Source organism: Condylura cristata, unplaced genomic scaffold (assembly GCF_000260355.1).
Source record: "Condylura cristata isolate star-nosed mole 26May11 unplaced genomic scaffold, ConCri1.0 scaffold00008, whole genome shotgun sequence".
Lineage (NCBI taxonomy): Eukaryota > Metazoa > Chordata > Mammalia > Eulipotyphla > Talpidae > Condylura > Condylura cristata.
Window position 1 is genome coordinate 9,751,150 of NW_004567109.1, and position 13,966 is coordinate 9,765,115.

Sequence of the window (13,966 nt, forward strand, 5' to 3'; positions counted from 1 at the left end):
AGTAATAGTGAATAAATGACAGACGGATGATAGATAGCAACAATGCGAGTGACAGTTCTGCCTCGTAGAATGAATTTGTTTATAAACGGCGACGGAGTGCAGTCATTCTGACAATGACAGTGCCCGGGACGGCTGAATATTGACACCTGAATGTAACAGCTCTGGCTCTGCGCAGAGACCTCTGGCAGTGACACAGAAACTGGCTGCTTGTCAGTGACACCGAGTGCGAGGTTCAGGGACCCCGCGCCGCTGTGACTTAATTTGTGTGATACTATCTGGGTCGGACTTCATCTGTTTGGCTGTGGGAGGGTGGCAGGAACTCCAACGTGGGGAGCTGCGCGTGAGAGGGAAACTAAGCAAAACGAGAGCTACGCGGTCCCCTTTGCTCCTCTAATTCCTAAAATTGGGAGAGAGGCGGGACCAAAGTGCCCTCAGAACACAGTGATTGGTTGGTCCAGGTCTGCTAGCCTATCACGTCTGAGCGACGCTTGACCTCTCCACCAACGAGACTACGTCTGAGGACGAGGCTCAGGTCGTGTCTCCGCCTCGCACCAGAACGTGTTTCGGAAAAATGGAAAGAAACGTCTTATCTCCCTCTCTGCCATTCTTTGAACTAAAGCCCTAGCCCAGCGAGGGGCGGTGGCACCCCATTAGAGTTTCCCGAAGGCGTGTGGGAGGGGATGCGCTGTCGGAGGGTCAGAGGTCAGGAAAGAGGGACGCGCCCGGGGAGCCCCGACGCGCCCGCATTGGTGGACGCGCGCGTGACGCAGCCCCGCCCCTCACGTGACTGCGGCGCGCAGGGAGGCCGGGCCGCCCCTTCCCCTTGGACCCCTTCCGCGCCGGCCTCAAAATGGCCGACTTCTGGCGTCTCTGGCGCTGTTGAATGGAGAAAGCTTTATTGTTCCCTTCGGGCAGGAGTGTTCGTGTCCTCTATGGCGCTGTCAATAAAGAACGGCAGTTTGAATCGGTGCTGAACAGGTAACCATAGAAACGGGGCTGGGACTCAGCGTGAAGACCCCTTTTGCAGCTGAGCCCCGAGAGGCGCCTCCAACGAGGGGCGCGCAGAGACCCTTCGCGTGGTCATCTCCGCGGGGCTGCAGCAAATCCTAGCCGCCTCTCCGGCCCCGGGACGGGGAGCCCAGGGGCGGCCCGCACCCCGAGCGCAGGCTTCCGGGTGACCCTCGGGCAGAGGCTTCAGGTCCCGCCGGGGCATTGGCCGGCCCGGCCCCCCACCCCGGGCCCGCGCCCCTCTAGGGGCCCGCTGCTCGGCTGATCGGAGGCCTCTTCTGGAGGCTGCCTTTCGCCTTGGCATCCCCTCTGGCCAAATCCCTACGTCCGGCGTGGGCCAGCTGTGGCCTCGGGCCACTTAGTGCCTCCCACCCTCTCCATTTGTCTGCAAAGAGCTAACAGTGGTTTGTATGGTTTTTTTTTAGTGGCGGTGTTAAGGGGAAGGATATCCTAAAGGAACTCTGGGGAGGGGACTATCTCTTGTAACTTGTGAAAGTTACCTAAAATCCAATTTCGGTGTCCACAGTTGAAGTTTTATTGCAACACATCCGTGCTCATTGTTTACGTGTGGCCCATGGCTCCTCTCTGCTGCAGGCTAGAGTTGAAATCATGACAGCAGATCCTGCAACTTGGCTGGCTTGAACCACAAACACTTTGTCTAAAGCGGAAACATTTTGCCTGGCTCTTCACAGAAAAAGTGCGGGCCCCTGCCCTGGACACAAGTAGACTGATCACTGTCTTCCTTTAAAGATGCCTTCCTTCTTAGCATAGGAAACTCCATTTACAACCGCCCCCAGCCCCAAGATCTCCTAAGCTGTCAAAGCATCCTGGCTTTCATTACCTTTTCTGGTCTCACCGACTTCTAATTCATTGTGGGAATTAGTTCCTCTCCTTTGAAACCTGTATCTTTCACTCAGCCACTATAAAAAGCTAGGTGCCTTATTTATATTCATTCACACTTTGTGCCAACGAGGCTCTATACGTTGGCCATATATTCCGCTTCTCCTAAGTAGAAGGAGCCCCAGTTCTGAAGGGCTGAACTATTCTGAACCCCTGGAACTGTCACCGTGAACAAGATAACCATGGCCCTCCACGCATTTTAATTCTCTAGGGCTTGAGCAGATGACATGGTAACGGTAATTTCAGTTGTAGTAGAGGACAGACCTGGCAAACCGAGCTCATCCAGGTGCCCCCTGCCTGGTGACCTACATCATTCTCCTCCGAGTTTTTTTTTTTTTTTTTTTCAGCTCTCTCAATCTGGGACCATGGGTTTCTTCCTTGAAACAGTATCCAAACCTTTGTATGGTTTATGGAGATTTTATTGCAACCTCAAAGTGAAATTTTTCTCCACTTGGCTAACTCAGCAAACTTCTGCCACTACTAATTAGATGTTTTCTTTTCTCTGGCAGTATATCCTAAACCTGGCTATTCATTCACTAGTTTAACAAATGATTTCAGAGCATCATCTGGGTGCTTGTTTGCATGAGTGCATTAATCGTTCAGTATTTGTTAAGCATCTACACGGTGCTAGGGATGATTTGAGACCCTGGAACTATCTCTTTGAACAAAATAACCATGTCTTCCACACATTTTAATTTTTTAAGGCTTGAGCGGATGACATGTAAAAGTAATTTCAGTTGTGAAAGCATCCGCTTATTAGTAGTTACTAGTGATTCCTTTGTGCCCAGACTGCTCTGTGCACTTTTACGTGGACTATTACACTAAGACTATGACATAGGCAGTATTAATATTCATGTTTTTAAAGAGAGGAAACTGACACTTGAGAGATGTCTAAGTTTACATGGCTGATGCCTAAGGGAACTGGGATTTGAACCTAAACCGCTCACTGTAAAATTCCACCTGTTTTTTTTTTTTTTTTTTTAAATTTTAAGATTTATTTGTGCATACAGAACTAGGGTACAGGTCAGAGGTGCAGGGGCAGTGAGAGGATTCACCAGAGACAGAGTGGGGAGCAGAATAGGCTGACTGATGAAGTACACTGCCGAGGGAAGCAGTGGGTCAGGAGAGATCTGCTGTGCCATGTGGGTCACCTCCAGCAGGGGCGGTGATCGAACTCATGCTGAAGTGGCTTAAGCTTCTTAGTGCTGTGCCTAAACCTGCTGCCCTGATTATTATCATTTTACCTACCTGGGAGGCCCTCAAGGGCAGGGACCACACCTTATCTGTTTTGTGTCAGCAGCTAGCCAGGGCCCACAACTTGGTGTTTGGTAAATATTAAATCTAAGCTGTTCACCAAGCAAATATTTGAGTGTCTGCTGTGTACCAGGCACTGCTTTACTAGGCCCTGAGATTATCCAGACTAGCAGGATGGACGTAAAACCCATTGTCTGAGCAAAAAAATAACAGCCATTCCAAATCGTGGCAATGGCTATAAAGGAAACTGAGTGCTGAGTGGGGGAACACCTTTCACAGAGTGTGGGTATGTGTGTTTGGGGGGGGTGTCGTGGGAGGGGGGGCGGCTGCTGAAGCTGCAACTTGTTGAGTGATAGGGATTCTGGCCAGCAAGGGAAAAGGGTGAAAGTGTGGAGGATCTTTCAGCAGGTTGAGACTGTGAGGTGACAAAAACTTGGGGTGTTGGAGACATGGAGAGTGGACTGTGGTTTATGATCCATGATCCATATGCTGAGTCCCTGGCCTTGGACCCAGCCTTGCTGCTGACAGCTGCAGGCTCTGGCCGCTTACAGAGGAGTATCTAAAGTGTCCCATGTAATGAATGGTGTGTCCTCAAGGGTTTCTGTGAAGATTAAATATAAGAAAATGGGGGAACAATAGGTTCAGTGTTTTCTTGTTATAAATACTGCTAAATTCCAGTTAGAAAAAAACTAACCAAATATGGGCTCAAATGGAAACCCCAAGTGTTAAATAGTGACAAAAATTTAGACGTTACAGATAAAATTGAGTGTGGGGGTGACTTTTTTCTTAATGTTTCTGTTAAGGGAGGAACTTTTTTAAATGGGATTTAGTTTTTTGACCAAATTTTAGAATTGTCTATGCAGAACATTAAAAAAATCATTTTAGTTGTTTGAAGCTTGAAGTCATTTGTGTTCCTTCTTTGCAGCCATATGCATTTTCTCCAGACAGTGTGAGAAAATGATAGGCTTCTCGGTGGTGGTGATTAAAAAATTTGCTTGCAGATGATTTTGGGGCCCCTCTAAAACTTTTCAAAGTAATGTTGCCTACTTTGAGTATGGAATACTTTAAAGCAAGTCACAGGCTTTTGAATAGGTAAAAAGATGATGTTTGGGCTCATGAACAGGAAAAATTACAGAGGCAGTAATCAACCAAGCGCACTGTATAAGAAGATAAGAAGATCAGCATGTCATGTTTTAAACCGTTTCCAGTCACCATATTGCACATGTCATCAAAGCTGTAATGCAGCCCAGCAAATGGAGCAAGGAGCCGGACAGAGAGTGGCACGTTAATGCAATGTTAAACAACAAGCCCTGAATTAAACTGCTATTTTAGGTTTGGGTGGGACCTTCACATTTAAAGTATTGCAGTTTTACTCTGTGATTTGGGCCTGTTGGGTTCCAGTAAAGAGTAGTTGTAGCACTGGCTTTGAAGGATAATATGAAACTGCAGGAAGAGCCAGGGCATACCAATTTGTTTTTCAATCTATTTTATTTCAGTTCAAAGCATCATTGCAGACAAGCAGCACAAGAAAACGAGCCACACTTTGGCAATACTCTGCCGCACTTGGAGATTGAGAAAGACTGAGTATAACCAAAGTGTGGCTTGTTTTCTTGGACTATCTGTCTGCAAAGATGCTTTGAACTGAAATAAAATAGATTGAAAAACAAATTGGTATGCCCTGTTGCCTCATACTGAGTATTTACATTACCCTTCTGGAGTACTGCCTGTGCCGGCACCCTGGGGGGAGACAGTGACCCCTCAGCCTCTTTCAACTCTTCAAGAGAGGGAGCTCTTTGATATCCACAAGGAAATTGAATTGGGACGTATGGTTTTCTGGATCTCCGACAGCCTGCCTTCTAAAGCCATCATCTTGATAATGTGGAGAAGGCAATAACCACATAGAGAAAAGAATTAAATATTAAGGGCATTTAAATTCTGAGATGGGATTGTCTCTAAGTCACGCAGAGGGTGTGGTGTTTCATTTGCAGAGAGCATGCAGTTTTGAGACTCTTTTAGTCCTTAGGGAGAGAAAGATTTGGAAGGAAAGCTGGCATTCCTTACATTTCCCTGATGTTATTCTACCATATAGCTTCAAAATCATGACACTGAGTATTTCATTCCTTAAATGAAGTAAATACAGCATAGTTGATCCACATAGCACAGGGATTATTATCTGGAGTAAATGCTTGAGTTGTGAGATCCACAGATTCTTTGACTTTGCCTGCACATTTGCATGAAAGTCATTTTTCATGGAAGAAAGTGCATTGCTCTAATCGGATCGCAGGTGGGTTGTTTACTCCTCAAAAGGTGTGGCACGGACAGTGAAACATCACGTAGAAGGCCGCCAAACCAAAGGAGTGATGAAAATGCCCCGAGCCAGTACGTCAGTGCTCCGTGGCCTCGACCTCAAAGATTTTAAAGTATCTCCGCTGGCTTGCTTTCTGCTCCCAGGTGGTCAAGTGCAGCTGAATGTTTGTGTGTAACGTGGCCTTCTTCCCACAGAGGCGCTTCAGAAATGCCCGAGAGGTCATTGTTTTCCGTGAGACTGATAAAATGGGGTGTAGCGTCAGCAACCTTGTTGGCAGATACCATATTTGTTGTTTTCTGACAGAGGAAGGAATAGCTGTAGCCTAATATTTTAGCTCTAGGAATCAACTTCTTGCAGATGGAGTCGGTGCTCAGCGTTAGGAAAGCTGGGTTAAAGGGAAGCGGAGAAGGGAAGAGTCGAGGAGGCAGCGAGCACTGAAGGAGAGGCTGCGTCTCTGCATTTGTAGGGGTCCCCTGGAGTCTCTCTGTATTTGTGACAGTGAAGCTGCTGCTTTGAAACCACATTTATCCTTTGCAACAGAACATATCTAATATTGGGACCTCTGGACTCTTAGAGCCCAGTCCATAGATGTAGTTCTGGTTTTATTAGTAGCTAAAGAGGAATAAAAAGAAGGCTTTGCTTTTAAACCTTAGGGTAATAAACATTTTAGGATATATAAAAATGGGACCTCAGTAAAAAACTACTATAGGCCAGAGTTTCTTAGGCCTATAGAGTGTTTAGCACTTAGTTGCTTGTATTTAAACATCAGAGATTTTACATCTGGCTGACTCCTGGCAAGTTCTACATGAGTGGCCTGCTCTGTGACCAGGCCCAGCTGTCAATTAGGGGACAAAGAATGGAGGGTGTTCTGTGAAGGAAAGGGCCCGAGTATATAGAATAGCTCGTATACAAAATATAAGTGTAAATAATAGCTTTTGAAATTCCAAGTATTGATTACTTGATTTGTTTAACACAAAAGTAAAAGTGAACAGTATGTGATTTTGTGTCTGTGAGAAATGACTGCAAGAGACATTCGGACCCACTAGTTTGGTCTGTTTCTCAGCTTCCCACGTGTCTTACTTCTTGACTCTTTCAGCCCCACCAGCCCTGAAAGACAGAATGGGGGCCTGGCAGCAGTGCACAGTGAAGACCAGCGAGCACTGGTCTCAGAGAACCCTGGCGCCACCGAGTTGTCGGGTCGTCAAGGGCAGAAACCTTGGACTCATCTATTCACGTCTCTCATCCTGACACCCCCTCCCACTCCCCACCCACAAATGGTGTTTGGGCCACAAGCCTATTCATGTCCCCACTCCTCTTGGTAAACACTGCTGTAATCTCTTGTCTTGGGTTGCAACGCCCTGGCACTGGTCAGCCAGCTCCGGGCTATGTTCTCCAGTCTGCCCTGTCATTGCCCTGTGAAGTACAGGTCTGCACTTGGCTAACTCCCTGGCTAACTCCGGCTGGATTGCCTGCTCTCGGGGCGGTGTGGTTCCGGTTCCGTGGTTCGGGACGCGCTGCCTGGGACAGGGGCTGTGCTTGCTCGAGCCCCATCTAGGACTGCTCTCTCCACACTGCTCTCTCCACACGCCTCTCACCCGCCTGGGTCAAGTGAACCACACTCTGGGGCTCTGGGCTCTTCCCTCCCTGCATTTCTCTGGCCATTTTGCCAAGTAGGCCAGTTGTAGTGCAGCTCTCTGCACCAAAAGTGGTTCCTTTTGGCCTTGGAACACATGCTGCTTGTGATGGACAGTCTGTCAACTGCGGGCCTGAAGTCACATGGGATTACTTTCTGTGTGCTCATGCCACCAACTTGATAAACATTTGAACTCATTTGATTTAAATTTTAAGAAATGCTTTTTGAAATCCAATTTTGTTCTTTAACATTGTGAATCATTTACCTGGTTCCAAAATCAAAACTATAGAACAAAGTCCATTCACGGGAGTTTTTATTTCTTGCTGGCCCCTCTTTTTTTGTCTCTCTTGAGTCTGGCTAACAAAATGTCCTATCAGAGTTTTGGGGGCGTGCCAATCTGTTAGGTAAGAAGTAATATTCCAGTGTAGTTTAAATTTGTTTCCTCCTTTTAGGAGATAAAGGATGTCTGCCCAGCAACTATGGCTCAAGTTACGCCAACATCTTTTCCAGTTTGTCTTTCTATATACTGTTTTTTTGTTTTTTTTTTTTTTTGCTGTACAAACACTGCATGGCTATCCGGTCGTGTTCAGCAGTGTTCCAGGGCACCGTTTTACATTTTGCATCACAGTGAGAAGTTTGCTCCACTCTTGTTTTGTGAGGAACGCAGTCATCTTTTCTTCTGTACACATATCATTTCACTTTTTATTTTTTTAAACTTTTTATGAAGGTGACCCATTTGGAATTTATCTTGGTCTTTGGTTTTAAGAAAGGATCTTTTAAAGTCTTTTTTTCCATTGGGCCAGCTTTTACCATTACTTATTAAAAGCACTTAGCTTTTCTCCACTGATTTGAGCCGTTATCTTTATCTGATACTGTGTACATTGAGTTTCTTACTGGATTTTCTATTTGTTCAATTGATTGGACTGCCAATTTATATGCCACTGCAAAACCACCTAATTTTGGAAGCTTTACTATTTGTTTTATTATCTGGAAAACAACTTTGTCTAAGTTCAGTAGGAAACAACGTGGTGGTATTTTTTTGAGACTGTGTTAAGTTTACAAATAAGCTCAGGGACAACTGGCATCCTGATGAGACTGCGTTTTCTTGTCCAAGATGCTGGCCTGTCTTTTCAGTAGCGCCAGGCTGCCTTTTGTAATTACTCAGGAGTATTTTGGTTTTCCTTATATAAATGTTATATGCTGGTTCAGTTTATTAGGCCTTCTTAACTTTAAAAAAAAAAAATTCCTTTTAGGACACATGCAGAACTCAGACATATTGTACACACCCACATACTCAGAACTTTCTGCACCCCCCTCCCCCACCAAGCCCCTTCTGTTGTCTGTGCTCCTCCCTCCCCAGCCTCGGGCCAGGCTCCTGTTCTGCCTGGGTAGGCAGTCAGTATGTGATTGTTGGACAGATGAGTAAACTAGCCAGGGAACTGAAAGTAGACTAAAGGATGAGAAGCTTAGAAGACCTAGATTTCAAAAGGTAGACCCTGTGGAGGTGCTCAGCTGTGCTTCAGTCTGCAGTCTAAGCCACTGATTCACTGCGACGGATATTTTATTCTCCTTAGCTCCATCCCAGAACTCTAAAAAATAGCAAGTTGATAGTAATAGTTCCCACTTACGGACCACGTGCCATCCATGCTGGGTATTTTATATAATTATTTCTTACAGTCCTCATAGTGACATAACAGTGAGACTAGCATTAAGAACCCCCTCTACATCTTGACTCCATTTTAAACGAAAAAACAGGCTGGGAAAGGTTAAGCAATTCAAGGTTACAAAGCTAGTTAGGTTTAGAACCCAGCTTTTCTGGTTTTCATTAAGGCTGTTTTTCATATTTTAAAATCCGGTTGACCAGGGAAAAGCAGAAGCAACTGGCCTATCAGTCTTCCCTTCCAATTCCCTTCACAGAGATCCCTCCTCACCTCCCTCCTCCTCCTGCACTGTTTCTCTTTTGTGCTCTGCTCATGCTTTGCCTTCTCTGCCTCCTTTTTTTGGTGCACTCTGATATTAGTTGACTTTCAAAGGTCTGCCACTGATTTGAATACCCAGCTCTTAGCAGGATGTTAGGAACGTAGTAGGGACTTGGAAATTTAAATAACAGTGAGACCTGAGCGCTCTTACTCCATAGCCTAGCCGGTAGGTTTGGCTTGGTGCTCTGACTTTAATGTTGCTCAGAAGCCCTGGCAGTCATTAAGTCTGACCACCCCTAGACACCAGCTGCTCGCTTAACTGGTACTCTGCTGTCAGCTGCCCTCAGTTCCAGGCAATTTCAAACCAGAGGGAGATTTTCTAAGGTCAAAGTCCAAGACAGCAGAATAATTGGCCCCTAGAGTTCTGGACTTTTTTCCCCGGCCAGCAAAATGTTGAGGATGAAATTTTCCATGTCTTCCTTTGAACATTTTGAGCAAATACTCTGGAATCCCATAGGCTCTTTCCCAAAGTTAAAGGCAATAAGAAGTTAGCCTCTTTTGCATTTTTTTATTAGCTCCTTAAGTTAGCCCTCTTGTCCTACTCCCTAGTGATGATGAGAGAGGGAGAGAGAGAGAGCAAGAGATGAAAATAATTCCCACTTCTTCAAAGACAAAAGAAAAAGCTTACAGCCTAGGAGGAGAGGAGAACGGAGTCCATCTGTGAAAAGTACACAGAGGTATTTTGAAGGTTGGGTGACCTGAGTAGTGTAATAGGACAGCATTACGGGAAGTTGGGGGTCCATAGTCTCTTTAGTGCTTCTGCTACTTAACTACAAAGGCATAAGAAGGATTTTAAGCAGAAAGTGGTCTCTTTCTCCCAGCTGTGTCATAAGCTCCTTGAGAGCAGGGATTATACTGCATTTCTTCTCTGTGTTGAGCCATGCTTCAGTTAAGGGCATTTGATGGGCTCAGGAGAGAGGTGCTGGACAGACAGGCACGCAGTGACCACTGCTAGGCCGGGATCAGGGCCATGGGGCCATGCGGGACTGCGTAGGCACCTCATTCCCCGGCTGTATGACCTTGACAAGGAGAGGGCACGCTTGGCAGTGTGGTGTGGTGCCTCCCAGAACCAGCAAGTAGGCGCTAACTAAATGTCATCCGCACTTGGAACACATTCTCTCTGTGCTGCCTCTGAACAGAGAAGTTGTCGGAAAAGTAGGAGAAAGATGAGGATCAAGAGTTTCGCTGTTTTTGAAATCCTCAAGCTTGGGCAGTATCCAGTGGTAAAGGTTCCAGCTCTGGAGCAGACAGCGTGGGCTCTTTACTAAGGCTGCCACTTGCTGGCTCTGTGACTCGGGGCAGATCATTTAATCTCTCTAGGCCTCCACTTTCTCTGTTGAAAGTAGAGTTAATAACAATAACCACATCACAGACTTTGCAAAAATTATATAAGACCACCCATGCAAAGCACCTGGAATATGGTAAATCTTCATAAATGTCAGCTCCTGTTGTGAGGTGGCTACCTTAACCCTGCTGAACTATTTCTTTTTTTCTCTTTCCAAAGTCTTCCTCATTGCTTTCCATTTAAAATCTGTGTCTTAAGACATGGATAATAAGAAGAGTTTTCTTTTTTTCTTTGATGAACCCAGAGATCTTAAAACACTTTCTGCTTAGCCACCATTTCCTCACCTATGAAATGTGGGGATGGGCCAGTTAATTTTAAAAATTCACTGTATCTCCTACTCACTCCCCATGAGTTTGAGGCTTTGTTTGAAATCTCTCAGATTATAGCCCCACACTCTGTTATGAGGGGCCTGACCTCCCTCATTTTCTCCCTCTTCCCTAATTACTCTCATCCCAGACCAGCTTTCTGAAACAATCAATGTGATTTGTCTCTCAATTCTTTTCTTTAAGAAAAAAGATGTACTTTTTGCCATAGCGATAAGCAGAGAGGTTTGAAGTACATCTCTGAACTGACAGCCCAGTCTAACAACTGTAAAAACAAATATTTTGGCCAGTGTATTTTGTGCTTCCTTTTAACATTAGTGAGTGTGCCCACTGCTGTAGGTAATGCCCTTCACGTGTGGTGGTTTATTAATACTAGCGACTCAGCTAACCACTGTGTCAGCTCCATCTTACTGAGGACTGAGAGTTACTTACTACGGAAACTGAGGCCCAGAGAGTTACGCGGTTTGTTTGCAAACTGCACACAGTCTCGGGGCCAGAGTTGTGGCTCACCTCCTGGCTGGTTGTCTGCAACCAGTGCCCCCAGCTTTAACTCTTGAGCCTACAGCCCTGGAGTAACAGGGCTGAGCTTGGTATACCGAACCCTTTCATCTTCACTTCAACTATATCTTTGGACTTGGAGTTGGGTGATGGGTTACTGTGTGGTCCAGATTTATTCCCTGCTAAAGAAAAGTGTATATTCTCCAAATCAAGTTGGTGAAAACTCAGAACTCATCCACACTTTCAGGTCAGAGCAAAATGCCTATCAGTGCCAGTGACAAAGCCCAGGGTCTTTTTTAACACCTAAGAGGTTGGCTGTGGACGGGCTGAAGTGCTGATTGCTTGTTGAGACCCTTGACTGCAGGACGGAGGGTCGGCATTAGGTGTAATGCTGCACAATCCCCGGCACTCATTACATGCGTGAGTTGCGCAGGCGATTTTGCAGTTTGACGTGTGAAGAGTCATCTTGGATGAACAACTGGATCAGAGCAACACGGGCGGAAAAGGCAGGGGAAAGGCAGGCTAAGTCTCTCAAGCCCCTTCCCTTATAACATTCTTGAGAAATAGCTTGTTCCTATGAATTAGTCAGAAGGTAAGAGGAGATAAACAGTTGTTATGCCAAACATTCTGTTGTTTTGGCTCATCGGATTTTATAGAACACCTCAAAAGAAAAACGTTGTTAGAAATTGAGAGAATCTAGAAAAGAAATTAGTTGAATGCAGTCGTTCCTCAAGAATAGAATGGACTCACTTTTGAGATATGGGAAAGAACCCTTTTCTGGAGGTCCCTAATCTGCTGTAAGCCTCCTTGAGAGTCGGGTGGTTGTGGGTGGCGGTGATGATGATGGCGGCTGCAGAGGCTAGCAACTGATTAATTTATGATGCTTACTGTGTCCCCAGGATATAGTGCCGTGACCTAGGGTGTTAGCACATTTGATTTCTCTAGTCTTCTAACAATCTAGTAGAGAGCTATTGTTATTACTACCCCTGTTTTGCAGGTGAGGAGATTATTCATATGTTAATAGTTAGGTCCCTTTCCCAAGGTCACCATTTATAATTGGACATTAAAGCCACACCCTGGTAGTCTGACTTCACTTCCAGCCTTTAACGGCTGCTCTGCGTGCCCTCAGCTGTGAGCCCTCTCCCTGAGGAAGACCGCAGGTGGGCAGCGTTGCAGGTACCTTTAACAAGCTGATCTGTGGACTCCTCCCCTCCCCAGTTCATAGACTTGCATTCAGACTTCACCTTCACTTCAGTAAATTCCTTTTGGGCAAAGATTATGTCTTATTTCACTGAGCTGGTATATATAGAAGCTAAATAAATATTTCATCAGTGAGTACTATGTTGGAAGTTTTGTCAAGCTTTGAACTTGACAGACCTACCAGATTTCTGTTTTTACATTTCCTTGGTTATAAAAATAATGGCTGTTTACTAAAGAAAAATGTGAACTGTATGAATTAAGTCCCCCATAATGACACTACATAGGCATAACCACATTTAGCATTTAGTATATTTCTATTTATAAATGCAAATGTGGCTATGTATGCACATATATTTTGAAATCAAATTAGAATTAGTATATACAGTTGCGTGCTGTTTTTTTTCTTTTAGTATTTTGAGAGCATTTTCCATGTTATTAAATATCTCCAGGAGCTTAAATTAAAAATTTACTTAGATATAATTCACATACTTTAGTCCTTGCTGTTTTAAGGTATACAATTTAAAAGTCTGTGTAACCAGCCCCACTTTCTAATTCTAGAATACTTCCATCACGCCAAAAGAACCTTGTACCGTTAGCAGGCACTCCCCAGTCTCTTGTCCTCTGGCAGCCATTGATCCACTTTCAGTCTCCCTGGATTTGCCTGTTCTGGTCGCTCCACATAACTGGAGCATCCCCAAGGTGGGCTCCCGTGTCTGGCTTCTTTCACGGAGCATGTTTCCAGGAATCTCCCATATCGAAGGATGTATCACTATTTCATTCCTTTTTATGACTGAGTAACAGCCCCTCATATAGGAAATACAGCATTTTGTCCATCAAATGGTGGGCATTTGGGTTGTTCCATGTTTTGGCCCTTAAGCCTGTGTGATGTTCCAATGAATGTCAGTGTTCCAGTTTCATGTGGGCACATTTTCATTTCTGTTGGTGTATAGCTAGGTAGGAATGGAATCGCACCATCAAATGGTATCTGTGTTAACTTTCTGAGGAATCACTAAACTCTTTCCATCAGCGGTGTGTGAGGGTTCCAGTTTCTCCACACCCACAGTAATACTTGTATTTTTTGGTTTTGTTTGATTGATGATAGTATCCTAGTGAGTGTGAATGGTATCTCATTGTGGTTTTGATAGGCATCTTCATAATGCCTACTGCTGATAAACATCTTTCTCTGCGTTTTGGCCATGTTGTATCTTATTTGGAGAGCTGTCTGTTCAACTCCTTTCCCATTTTAAAAATTGACTGATTTGTCCCTATTTTGTTGAATTGTAAGAGTTTTTGGGTACTTTATGCTGGTGTACCCTATTTATGGTACACCTTTCTCAGATATATGATTTGAAAACACTTATGTCCATTCTGTGAGTTGTTCTTTTTTCCTTGCATGATAGTGTCCTTTGATATATAAAAGTTTTAAACTTGATGAAACCCAACTTTTTTTTTTATTACAAAAGTTTATTTTTACATCATTTTGTACATTTTTTTTTCCATCTTGATTGTAATCCCCGC

The 13,966-nt window shown here is 44.8% G+C and overlaps 1 protein-coding gene across 2 annotated transcripts in view; it reads left to right on the forward strand.

Annotated features, from left to right (window-relative positions):
- Positions 1 to 850: 850 nt before the first annotated feature.
- Positions 851 to 13,966, forward strand: part of ZBTB40 (zinc finger and BTB domain containing 40) — a 65,336-nt gene continuing 52,220 nt past the window's right edge. For both annotated transcript variants that reach the window (XM_004678583.2, XM_012722506.1), the window contains exon 1: positions 851 to 978. The gene's annotated coding sequence lies outside the window, so the exon portion shown is untranslated. The remainder of the gene's footprint in view (positions 979 to 13,966) is intronic.